General features: G+C 55.5%; 1 long non-coding RNA gene across 2 annotated transcripts; it reads left to right on the top strand.

Moving 5' to 3' along the window:
- The first annotated feature begins 3719 nt into the window (after positions 1 to 3719).
- Positions 3720 to 12158, top strand: LOC109253530 (uncharacterized). Of its 2 annotated transcripts, none has more exons than XR_008422176.1 (3): positions 3720 to 4088; positions 8165 to 8485; positions 9567 to 12158. It is a non-coding gene; the product is annotated as an uncharacterized LOC109253530 (long non-coding RNA). The 2 variants fall into 2 exon arrangements; XR_008422177.1 differs by having other exon boundaries at positions 8165 to 8513.
- Positions 12159 to 13083: the final 925 nt, after the last annotated feature.

The following is a 13083-nucleotide window of genomic DNA, read 5'->3' as shown; positions in this document are numbered from 1 at the left end:
CCAGGTAAGATTAAGGACATGGGGACGGAGGAAGAAATGTGTATTTAAGGTCCTGCCCCCGGATCCAGCTGGAAAAAAAAAAATTAAATAGTTTTCAGGAAAGGTAGGCTCTGTGTTAGGTCAGGTCAGCGAAGGACTTAGCATATCTATGTCTTGATCAAAACGCCCAGGTAACTCATTTCATCTTGGGTTGTCCCCAGCTGTCACCTTCCTTTCCCGGACTCCTCCCCTACCTAGGAGGTGTTATTTTTGTTTGAAGGGGGGATTATTATCCATCAAACAGAAATATTGCCTCCAAATTTGGAGTAAGCGGATAATGAGGCCACTCTGGTAATTTCACACTGATGACAAGAGAAACATCTCCATGGCTGACTGACAGTTGCCGTGAGGAGACAGAACCCTCTGGAATCCCTCCCAGGCTGGGCTGGGAGCTGCTCAAAGGAGGGGGGAGGGAGGAAGCCTGGTGGCCTGTCACCCCTGCCCGCTGCCTATGGGGTCTTCACCACCTCGTCAGACATCCAAGCTGACAATGGTGTGAAATTGAAATTGTGGAGTAGATTAAATGATGTATTTAAGGCTGCAGGACAGGAGGGGGGGAGGGCAATGGAGGCAGGGGGTGGGGAGGAGGGGAGGGTCCGAGAGCTGGAGGGAGGCAGGGAGGGGAAAATGGGGGCAGGGGTGAGAGTGAGGAAGAGGAGGGAGGACCAAATAAGGAACTGAGAATGTTGGGGGGGGGGGTGATAAGGGAGGTAAGGAAAGAGAAATAGGAAGGGAGGCAATTATGACCAGGAGAGAAGGAGGAGGAGGGAAAGGAGGAAGGAGGAGGGAGAAGAGGAGGGGGAGGAGAAGGGGTGGAGGAGGGGAGAAGGAGGAGGAAGAGGAGGAGAAAGAAGGAAGGGGAGGAGGAGGGAAGAAAAAAGAGGAGGAAGGAGAGGAGGGGAAGAGTAGAGGAAGAGAAGGAGAAGAAGAAGAAAGAGGAGGAAGGGGAGGAGGGGGAAGAAGGAGGAGGGGGAGGAGGGAAAAGGAAGAGGAGGGGGAAGGAGGAGGAAGGAAGAGGGTGGAAGAAAGGGGAAGGAGGGAGAGGAGGGAGGACAGAGAGGGAGGAGGGGAGGAGGAAGGAAAAGAGAAGAGGGAGGAGGGGGAGGAAGCCGAGGGAAGAAGTGGAGAGAGGGGAGAAATTGGAGAGATAAGGGTGGAGAGAGAGAGCAGAGCAGGCAGCCTGAGGGGGCTGCGGAGGAGCCAGGTGGGGGGGGGGGCTCTGAAGCCCTCCCCGTCCCCCCTGCCTCTCTCCCCTGTAATGTGGGGAGGGTTTATCTCACCAGGAGCAGCAGGCTCAGTCACTGATCTAATCAAATTATTCAGCATTAAAAACTGCCAAGACATTCCAGTACTTGAGCTTCCAGAGACCCAGCTGGGATCAAATGCTAATCAACATCGCCACGATATTTATTCCCACTGTCAGGCTGCTGCGTGTTTGTTTTCCGAGGGCTGCATACTAAACCGGAGGAGGAGGATGGATAGGCCCGTGGCAAGGGGATCAGGACCAGGGATGGTCAGGAGGAGGGCGGGCGGGCGGGCAGGAAGAGGAAGGGACCCACGGGAGGCACCTGTGGAGCGGGACACGGGGACCCTCGATGGCTCGTGCTAGACGCAGACTAGCAAGGCCGGAACCCTGGGCTGCCCTTTCCCGCCTCCGGGATCGGGAGTCCCATTCAGGGCAAACCAGCTGCTGGTTTGGGGTTGTGTGACGACCGCTGGCAGGCGGCGGGCCCTCTCCGAGCTTCACGATCCCTCCTGCCTAAAACGCCCACTGCCCCGGCCGGCTGTGGGTTCCACGAGAGGGAGGTAACAGGAAGCGGTGCAGGCCCAAGCCTTGGCTGTGTGACTTCACACAAGTTACTTGACCTCCCTGCGCCTCGGTGTCCTCGTCTATAAAAGGAGGATGATAATAATGATGGTAGCAATCCCGTGGGCTCACCTGTTGTGACATTTAAGCATGTGATTACATGGAAAGCATACCAGGAGAGCTCAGGGTACGTTAGGAATAATTGCTAGCTTTTAACATTATTGCAAGGGTTGGATGAAGTAATGTCCGTAAAATGTACCAGGGCAACTGCAATAGATGAGGTCTGACGATAACGGCCATCAGGACGAAAGACTGAATCGGGTGGCGGACACTGTCGCGGTGTGGGGGGTGCCAGCCCCTCCCCTTTCCCCGGACCCCCAGAGGGGCCTCTGCGCCCAGGCAGGGACGGACAGACTTCCAGGAAGTTCACAGGCCTCGAGATTCCTCGGCAGCAGCCAAGCAATGTGGGAGCCCCACATTCGCCCCTGAACTTGGCACCTCTCTCCCGGGATCCAGCCTGCCCCTCGCCCACTCCCTGAAGGTCACAGCGCCCGGGGGGGAGGGGGAGGGGGGAAGCCTAATTAATTTCCTTTGTTTTTCAGAGTTTCATTTTTTAAATTACAGCCTTCCCTCCTCTCTAATAAATACTCAACAATTAAAGCTTTTTTTCCCAAAGTGTGATTTCAACATTTCAATGTCCCTCCCCTCCTGTCACCTTCGCTGCCATAAACAGATTCGTAAAAACTGCTTTTGACGCCCCAGCTGCCATTAGCCACTTAAAATCCCGTAATTATCATCCTATCATGGGCCTGTTAACGAGCAGTAAAAATAAGGCCATTGAATATGGTAATTTATTCGTAAATTAGCCTAATGAGAATAGGTTTCAGACACTGTTTACTTGCGGGCTGCCTACGCCTGGCCGAGGCAGCGATGTGCCTGGGAGGGCGGTCTGGCGGGGCAGCGAGCCCACTGGGCGGTGACGCCCCCTCCCCACGGCTCCGCGCCCCTGACGTTGATCCCCGCTCCCTTCATCAAGACGGTGCTAGGCTTCTGTGGGCCACAGGCCCTGCCTGCCTCGTCCAGGTGGTAAGACTCGGCCGTTGCCTGAATGCCTGTGCCGACCGACCCTGGGAGGCATCTGTCAGCAGGCTGACCTTGGGCGTGTCACTGTGTAGCCCTCTGTTTTCTCACGTGTATAATGGGATTGGTATGCCAACTAAGGAGTTATTTTAAAGATTGATTGAAATACACACACACACACAGCTATTTATATATATTTATAACTATTAGGGCATTGGGAGATAAAATCTAGAAGGCTGGACTTTAGGAGCTGGCTGGCTTACCCTTAGAATGTATCCTTTTTTTAAGTTGATTTATTTATTTTGAGAGAGAGCACAAGCAGGGGAGGGGCAGAGAGAGAGGGAGAGAGAGGATCCCGAGCAGGCTCTGTGCTGTCAGAGCAGAGCCCGATGTGGGGCTCGAACCCACAGACGGTCAGAGCATGACCTGAGCCGAAATCAAAAGTCGGATGTGTAACCGGCTGAGCCACCCAGGCGCCCCTAGAGTGAATCCTTATGGTAGTGGGTTGAACAGTGGCCCCTGCAAAAGTCACGTTTACCAGAAACCTCAGAATGTGGCTTCCCTCAAAACTAGGGCCTTTGCGGGTGTAATTCAGTTAAGGTGAGGTCAAACTGGATGAAGGTGGGTCCAAGATCCCAAGAGTGGAGCCCGTAAAAGATAAGGACCCACAGGCACAGAGGAGAGGCAGGGGCCACTGGAGGCAGAGGCAGCTTCCCACCAGAAGCTGGGAGAGTCTCACGGAAGGCTCCTCCCCTAGAGAAGGGGTGTGAGTCAGTATTTGGGCCAGAATGCCTGGAGGATGGAGTTGCTTTTTTCTGAGATTTGGCTTTGGCTGAAATTTGGGCCGAGGAAGAGCCTGGGGTCTGAGCCGGACTCTGCCGCGTGAGAGCCCCAGCATCTGAAGGTCTGTCGGGCTTCCAGAGGGCAGGGGCTCTGTCCAGCGTGGCATAGCTTATTTTGGGCATCATTAATATTTGTTGAGCAAAAACTCAGCCACCTGTCCGTGTAGGATGTTTACAGACAGCCCTCACCGTTGGGCCAGGTACCTCTCTGGCCTTGGACCGGTCTGGCTGAGACCCAGGCTGCTCTCCAGGGCTCCAGGCTGATGTGGGTGACAGGTATCAAAGGGACCTTTGTAGGAAGTACTACCAGCATCCATCAGGTGAGTCTGAAGACCCTGGAGCCCAGGGGAGGCCCCGACAGGGGCTGGGGTCTCGGGGAGGTCTGGATGAGTTCTGCTTTTCAGTCACATTGTGACTGCTTAGTAGACGTCAGCCAGGAGAGGGACCACAGGGGCCGAGTCCTCAAGGCGACAGCGGATCGTGGTGCGTGCTGAGGCCGGTAAGTCAGGTCGTGGGTCTGAGCCTCAGTTTTCTCATCTGTGAAATGGGTTCAATGGCCTGCACCTCCTGAACTTGGCAGGGAGTCGGTGAGATATAGCATGGCCAGTGCTAGGTTGTGTGCCAGCCAACAGAAGCTGCCATTTCTCCACTGGTGGCGTTGTCCTTGACTTGGGGGGTCAAGTTCTCCTGGGGCCGGAAGCCTGGCAGCTTGGCCAGGTGGCCCCACTGCTCTACCTCGGTGCCCCTCTCTCCCTCCACCCTGATCCTTTGCCCTCCAGCCATGCCAACCGGAACCGGGCTTGAGACAGACCCCGGACTCAAACTCGCAAGAAAGGTGGTGTTCCCATGTTCTAGATGGGGAAACTGAGGCCCAGCTATGTGGAGAGGCTTGCCCAAGGTCACCCACATTGCTGGCCGCTCTGCCTGACCATGTTCCATTGTTTCCTTAGATCTGGTCTCCATGCCCAGTTTTGACATCCACCCCAAGGCCTTCCCAGTGCCTGATGCAGGGATATACAAATCCAGCCCCACACTCAGACCAGTCTCCGGGGGTCCTGAGGCTCCTGTGGCTGAGCTCCAGTGAGCTGAATGGATACACCCTGTGCCTTGGGGCTCACAGTCCGGTGGGGGGTGGGTGGAGGTCGATACTATTTTGATTATTGTCGGGTAAGGAACAGGAACCTGGTGTCAGGACAGGGCATTTGACATAGCTGGAAATCAGGACATGCCTACCTGAGGAAGTGACGTGGAACTGAGACCTAAAGTAGGACAAATGAACCCGGAGATGGGCACAGCTAGAATGTTCCAGGTAGCAAGGATGACACGTGCAAAGGCCCTGGGGCAAGAGAAGCCCGTTAAAAGGACAGTGTAACTGGATCCCAGATATGGAGGGGTAACTGATGTGGGGCAAGGTAGGAGCAGCAGGCAGGGCCTGGACCATACAGGCATCTCTAGTCCTTGGAAAGTAGTTGCGTCTTCATCCCAACAGTGATGGGAAATTTCATGTTAAGAATGGCAACGAGGGTTAGAGGGAGCTATGCATGCAGACACAGAGATAAATTAGGAGGCTGTTTCATTCATGGTCTTGAAGGAATGAATAAAAAGAAGGAAGGGGCAATGGACGCCAAGTACAGCTAACCAGGTTGGTGACTGCATAAAGGCTTTGCAGAGCCATAGGCCCTGGGGCAGGGCGAGGTCCACTGGAAGAAGAGGTTCTCTCTTCCAGAAGTGCTATAAGGGCTGTGTCTGCCGTGGTAAGAAGCAGCCCGTGTTCCTCAGCCCTCCCATCCTGAACCCAATGCAGTCACTGATCACTACCGAAAAATTGTGCCCTCTGGGGCTGGAGTCTGAGACAGTCTTCTCTCTCTTCACTGAGAGGGGGCCCTGGCACCCTTGAGTGGGGAAGCTGACCCCACCCCAGCTGGCAGGGAAGGCAGCTCCCTTTTGGAATCTCCTTTGAAACCAACCTTTTGGATGACTCAGAGCTTTGGGCCCTGGAGATCTCAGATGTCACAAAAGTATGCTGGTCCTAAGATCATCATTTCCTCTCTCCTCTGGGTCTCTCTGTGCAACTCATGCTTTTCATTCCTATGCTCCCTCTCAATATCTCTCTTTCTCTCCTGTCTCTCTCTCTCTCTCTCCTCCCATTTTCCTGTCTCTGGCCCTCAAAAATATAACCTTTCCCGACTTAGGCTCCTGTTCCATGCTGGGGCAGGTGCAGGGACCTGCACCCTATGTTCTCAGGGTCTCCTCACCACAGCCCCATTCCTTTCATTTGCATAAAAGTGGGAAACTAAGGCTCAGAGAGACCGGTGTCTTACCTGAGGACACACAGCCTGGAGCGGGCAGGGCCATCACAGCTCAGACCACAGTCCATTGCCCTGTCCAGGGTTGTCCCTCTTCCTGTGGCTGTTGGGAAGAGAACCCCCAATTGAAGCTCTGCCCCGGACAGGGATCCTGTCCTTGGTGCTCCGCTCGCCCCTTGGCTAACAAAAGGTCCCCATGAGGTCAGAGCAGGTAGAACGCAGATTCGTTCTGGCCTTAAGACCAGAGGAGACAAAGGGGCGCCTGGGTGGCTCAGTCGGTTGAGCGTCCGACTTCAGCTCAGGTCATGGTCTCGCGGTCCGTGAGTTCGAGCCCCGCGTCGGGCTCTGTGCTGACAGCTCAGAGCCTGGAGCCTGCTTCCCATTCTGTGTCTCCCTCTCTCTCTGCCCCTCGCCCGCTCATGCTCTGTCTCTCTCAAAAATAAATAAAAGCATGTTTTAAAAATTAAAAAGACAAACAGAGGAGACACGTGACTTCACCTGCCACATCCACAGCATCAGCCACCGTATACTCAAGCCCTTGTTAAAGCTTGGACTCGGGGGCAACGCATCTGAAAAATCGCGCACCCCCTGCCCCAAGGCAGCCCCTGTTTTATGCCCCTTCGTGGCCCTGCTGCCTCCACATCCGCTGGGGACCTGGGCCATTTTTCTTCCGTCCCCTGACAGAGGCTGCGAGTTTTCAGGGGCAACCGTGATGAGGTTTCCGACCGACTTTTGACCAAACGGATTTCCAACTGCATTTGAAAAGGAAAATATCTTTCCAATGTACCAAATAATGAAAAATGACTGGGCGAGTTTATAACTGTTGATTTAGCCACCAAGTCCCCCCCAGCCCTGACTCGGGTTCTCTGGAGGTTTTCATCAAGCATTAATTCACTCTCTTTCTCAGCACGCAAAGAAATAGGCCCTTCCGAATCCATCCGGCAGTACATTAGCTTCAAGGCCTGTTGGAAATGGTTTAGCATCTGCTCTTAATAGACACCGCAGCGCACGAGGCGCGCGAGGGCTGGGCTGGCGACTCGGGGAACCGACAGCCTGGGAACTGCCACCCAGAAGAGCCACAGGGCATAGCAGGGGAGTGGGCTTTGGGGGGAGGGGGCAAGGGGACACGAAGCTGGGCGTCCCCAGGTGAGCTAACCGCATGTGAGGCCTCCAACCAACTCGTTAAAGCCGCCAAGGAAGTCAAGGGAAGGTGCCACGACAGGAAGAGGTGTTCCATCTATGCTGTGCACTCAAAGTCCACGGAGAGCTCTTAAACCCCCCAAAGCCTGGCCACACCTCAGCTCAAGTATGTGAGAACCTCTTGGACGGAAAGGATCCTGGGGAGTCAAGACAGTTGTAAAAATGACTGCAAGGCGTTCCGGCACACAACCAAGATTGAGAACCAGCGGCTGCCTGAGCAGGGGTTCCCAAAGTAAGGTTCCCCGGGGCCAGCAGCGTCAGCATCACCTTGTTAGAAATGCAAGTTGCCCGGGGCCCCCAGCCCAGACCTGCTGAATCAAACATTCCTGGGATGGGCCCAGCTTTCCAAGAGATTCTGACGTCTATACAGGTTTGGGAGCCACTGACCTCGCCGGGGCTAGGGAAGGTATGTTGGTTTTCCTGGCTATGCACTCATTCATTCATTCATTCATTCCCCCAACTGGTCGTGTGTTCGGCCTGCAGAGTGTCTCTGCAAGGAGCCTAGCACTGGCCCAGGTACTGGGCATCCAAATGAAAAGTCAAATGTGTGATTGTGCACCCAAGGAGTTTACAGTCTTCCCATGGAATTTCTTAGATGATACAGACAAAAGCGAGGGCTGTCAAAATGAGGAAAAGCTTTGACCTTTCAGTGACAGCCTCTTTTCCCTGCCTGCCTGTGCCTTCTTTTCTTCGTGGGTTGGTTGGAAGCCTCGCCTGTGGCTTAGATCGCCTGTGTGCTCCCACTTCGAGCAGCTAGCGCCCCTGCTAAGAGGTCCACGCGGGCATTGTCCTACTCACATAGGCGTTTGGCATCTAGGAGCCACCCCCACTCTGAAAAAAAAATGGCTTCCCTGCCCACTTCTCTCCCCTTCCTGTGCGTGTCTCGACAGGAAGTGTTGAAACAGGAAGTGGTCACCTCCCATCTTCTGGGCATCCCGGCCGAGACGCTGTCATGGAAAACGCTCACCTCGGCCGAGTCCTGCGTACGAGATTACCCATCGCCGCCTCCCTCCCAGTGACCCAGGACCACCTATGAGCATCAGGGCCCAGCGGATGATCTCAAACTCTTCACGGTTATTACAGGTGTCAACGGGATGGAAATGAAGCCAGGAGCTCTGTCGAGATTCGGCCGTCAAGATCCAAAAAGGAGCATTCTGCTTCCCGGCATTCCTTGCCAAGGATGATCTCAGATTCATCTGTTCCCATTCACAGTGAGCAAAGGCCTCAAGTTTATTAAGGGTGCGGCTGCGATTTCCCCTTCTCCTGTTCCTGAAATTGCGCCTGGGTGGGGATGCTGATGGTCAGAACTGGGGCAAGTCCAGAGAAGAGTGTCCTCATATTGGCACCCCAAGATGTCTGCTGCCTACAAGGGCTTTGGTACCTCTCCTTGCTGGTCTGTCCTCATACCATCAGTGCGCTCGCTCTCTCTCCTCTGCCTGCCCCATCTCCACAGACTCGTCTATTTTTTTAACGTTGAGCATTTATTCTGGGAACTCAGAGTTGGATGAGGCACGGCCCTGTCTCGTGGAGCTCACAGCTGCAGCACAGGATGGGGGCAAATGGACAAAGAAACAGACAGTAAAACATGGCTGTAGGAAGCATCCCACTGGAGGCAGTTTGCATACAAGCGTGGGGAGAGCCATTAACACCGCCTAGAGAAATAGGGAAAGTTCTATGAGCAAAGGATACCCAGACCGAGGCAGGTTTGTTTAATATCTCTGGCAGAACCTGCCTGCCTCCCTCAAATCTCATTGATGCAGGGTGCTTCGCTGCAGGTCTCTTTAAGTCTTAGGGAATGGTCTAGAGATCCACAGGGTAGGCTAGAAGTCCCAGGGAATTCACCAGCCCCAATGGAGAGTGGCCCTCACCCACTGACTCTAGCGAGACAGTGTATCAATACCTCAGTTTCCTCACTCCTCGCACCCTGGATGGTGCTGAAGTTTGTGTTTGATGGTGTTTTCTAGAATTTCTCTAGAGATTAGATTAATTTAGACTAATCTAGATTAATCTAGATTAAGCACCCTCAATAACTGGCTTTATAGCATTCCCTACTCCCCTGTTGGAGGCATCCTAGGATTCCCCTCTGCAAATACTTCTCCCTTTGAATCTCTATCTCCAAGTCTGCTTCCGGGGAGATTCAAGCTAAGATGGCTTTCAAGCAGGAGCCTGATGTCAGGTTTGGGTGTCTGAGAAGGGCTGCCCTTTCTACCCATGCGGTTGGGAGTTGGGCTCCTAGGTCTCGGCATGGACACGTGAGACAAGACAGCCCGTTATTTTGTGCGCGTACTTTAGGACACAGCCCAGCCTTCCAGACCTCGGAGTGCTACCAACCTCCCACGACCACAGCCCTGATCAGCTTGCAGGGGTGCTCAGGTCACCCACAAGTGAACACCTGCCCAGAGACGGAATGAGCCCAACTGAAGACCACACAACCCAGCTCCCCCAACCCCATCCCTACGCTCGTGCCTGCACTCAACCGAAAAGTACAAGACAAGGTGCCTACAAGATAGAAAGTATCCTGATATAAAACCTCGAGAGGGATGGGGCACCTGGGTGGCTCAGCCGGTTCGTGGCAATCTCACGGTTCGCGGGTTCTGGCCCCGCATCGGGCTCTGTGCTGACAGCTCAGAGCCTGGAGCCTGCTTCAGAGTCTGTGCCTCCCTCTCTCTCTGCCCTTCCCCTCCTCGTGCTCCGTCTCCCTCCCTCTCTCAAAAATAAACATAAAAAAAGTTTTTTTAATGCAAGAAGGAGAGCAGAAAGGAAATCTCATAAAGTAGCACAAAATAGCATAACCATCCTATTAGACCCCTCCCCAGTACACTCTGCAGAGCTTAACTATTTTCAGTATGCGTAGTCATACCTACACCTGTAGCTCCTTTTTTTGTTTGTTTAAGTATAGCCTAGTTCAGCCTAGTGCTCGCAGGTGCGGGATACAGTCAGCCCAGCTCCGCAAAGCAAGGTCAGGTCAGGATGCACCAGCCCCTCTGCATCCCAGAGAGCATCCTTCCCCTCCTCTAAGCCTCAGATGCTGCAGATGCAAACCAGAAGCTGCAGGGAGGTGGAGGACGTGACTTGCCCGTGGTCACTCTGCCGTCGCCGAGTCGAGGCGGGATTGGGGCCAGGAGGACCCGGCTCCTAGGTTCCTGATCCGGCATATTTTGAGGGAGGAACTGAGGCCCAGAGGCAGAAGTGGTCTGCTCAGGGAGACTTGTGAACCCAGGACCGCTGACAGCGCGGTCGTCACTGAGTACCCGCTCCATCACAGGGTCGTGCCAAGGGCGGCCATCTTCACCCTGTCTGCTGTGTCCTCCAAAGTGATCACACTTACCCTCCAGTGGCTTTTACGCGACCGAGTCCCCGGTGTGTCTCATGATTGAAAGGGAAAATTAACAGTTAATGGAAAGGAGGGGGACAGGGGGAAAAGGGAGGAGGCAGGGAGAGAGGGAAGGAGGGAGGGAGATCAACCTCAGAAGGACCGTCCCCGGGGAGGTGAGTTAGACTACGAAAGAGCTGATTTCTACACCTGGTTGCAACTCCTGAGAGCTTTTACACCTGGCAACAGGCTTCTTCATGTCTTTGCGCCTCGTCCAATGGCAGTCTGCCTGATGCAGTCACGGACACCATCGAAGACAGCGATCCTAATAATACTTCCGTAGAGCTTGCTCTGTGCTCAGCCCTGTCGTACGTCCTTTACGACCTTGCCTCCCCGGCTGCTCAAAATGACCCCACGGGAGGGCATGGATCCCACCCCACCTTGCAGACGGGGAAACTGAGACACGAGTGTGGTCCCGTCACGAGCACAGGGCCACGGGCCTAGGGAGTGCTGTGCTGGCACGTGAGCGCGGGGTCGGGGTTTGTCAGCATCAGGCCACGCTGCCTCTGCTCTCCAGCTGGGCAGCATGCTGACGGGGCCGCTGGCCGCTGGGTGGGAGGATGTTTGTGACAGAGCCCGGCAACGGTGCTGGGGTGCTCAGCAGACAGTCACTCTTTGCCTGGCCTGCCGGCTTCTGCGCCCTCAAGGCTGGGCTTTGGAATCCACAGACCCCCCCCCCCATGCCCCCTGCCCCCTTCCCCCTCTCCTCCCAGGCCTCCCTTCCGTTAACCCCAGACCTGATGGTCCCTATGAGGGTGGCCGCTCCCGGCAGGGGTTCCGAGCCTGCTCAGGCCAGCCCCTTGGCCGACCGCTCGGTGCCCAGCACCCCATTATCATTCCACCGCCTTCCAACAGAAATTATAAGCACTTTGTGTCAACCCCCGTCTGCCCCAGCAGCTGCGCCGAGGGAGAGCGATTGAGGTCAGCGGAGGCAGACAGCCTACCCATCACGCCCGCCGCGGCCATTCCTCACGCAGCGACATGCAATCTCCCGCCGAGGGTCACCTCTGGGGAAGCGATTCCTTCAAGCCCAGAAGAAGTGCCAACTGGCAGCGTGGCCGAATCATCATGTGAAACACATTGGAAATAGCAGCCTCAGTAATAGATGGTTCACCAAAGCGGCCCCTTCCTGCCGCGTGTGACCAAGACGGGATTTACTGTAAGCACATTAACCTATTCGTGCTGTAGCACATGGCCCAGGAGCCCGCTTGGCAGGCAGCACAGGGCAAACCCCAGCCGGGCTGTGGGGGGACGGACAGGAGCGAGCAGATTTTATCAGCCGGGGAAAGGAAGAGGTCAGCAGAGGCGCCCAGCCTGCTGCCGGCCCCCGGGCCCCGGGCCCCATCCCAGGGAGACAGGGCCGAAGGGGGGGCTTGGCCGATCGCAGCCTGCTGTCGCCTCCGAGCCCCGTGGACTCTGATCTAAGGCTGGATCAGAGGAGAGGCGTCTGGGTTTCTTCCTGCTCCTGCGGACATCGGCAGTGTGGCAACTCCAGACTCTCCAGACCAGCGTGTTTGGGGGCAGGGGTGGGGGGGGTGCGGGGGAGGAGAGGCGAGAGGAGGGGCAGGATGGCGAGACACAGAAATATGAATGGAAAGCAGAAAAAAAACCGTGAAGACGATTTGAAGACTCGGAGAAGGGACACCCTCAGATGAGAAAAAAGAACATCACAGGAAGAAAACATTCCGAAGGAGACAGAGGAGGAGGCGGGGAGGACAGGGGGGCAGGGAAGGGGCGGGGAGAGATGGAGAGGGCAAGAACCTGCCTCTGGAAAGCTGGGTTCTGTTTCCACGGAGAAGAAAAAATGTTCTTTGTTATCCAGAGCCTTGAGTGACACCAGCAGACCCCCAAACACCCCCTCTAACACAGCGGCACCCAGGCTAGCACCCACACACACACACACTCACATGCACACATGCACCCACAGGCACACTCACGTGCATGCACTCAAGCACACTCATATAGACGCATACACACTCGCTACACGCGGCCCACACTCAACCCCCTGCCCCCCAGCCCTGAACACAATTCACTCCCAGGACAGATAGAGCATTACGTGGTCCCCTCCAAAGGAAACAGGCCCAAAGCAGACTGGGGCTGGTTGTGGGGGAGGGGAGGGATGAGCGGGGCGCCCCGGGAGGGGCCCAGGGAAGACCCCAAATGCGATTGGAGCTCCAAGAGCCCTGGGGCCCGCTGTGGGGCCACAGCCGCCCCAGGTCTGGACCTCCGCCTCATCCTGGCATCAGGGTCCAGTCTTAATGGGCTGTGGCCCCCCGCTAGCTAGAGAGAAAGGGCCACACGGGCTTCTGGACCCGAGAAGCTCCCGCAAACAGCAGCCGGTCTCCGGGCCCAGAGCCGAGCTGCAGGCTCCTTGTAGGTGCCGCGACTCCCTTCTGAAGCTGGTGGGCAGCTTCCGGCCACCCTCTGCCTGCCTGT

This window comes from Panthera pardus, unplaced genomic scaffold (assembly GCF_024362965.1).
Source record: "Panthera pardus isolate Hobbes unplaced genomic scaffold, ASM2436296v1 HiC_scaffold_15, whole genome shotgun sequence".
NCBI lineage: Eukaryota > Metazoa > Chordata > Mammalia > Carnivora > Felidae > Panthera > Panthera pardus.
Note: the sequence above shows the minus strand (reverse complement) of the source record. Positions and strands in the feature narration are given on the sequence as shown.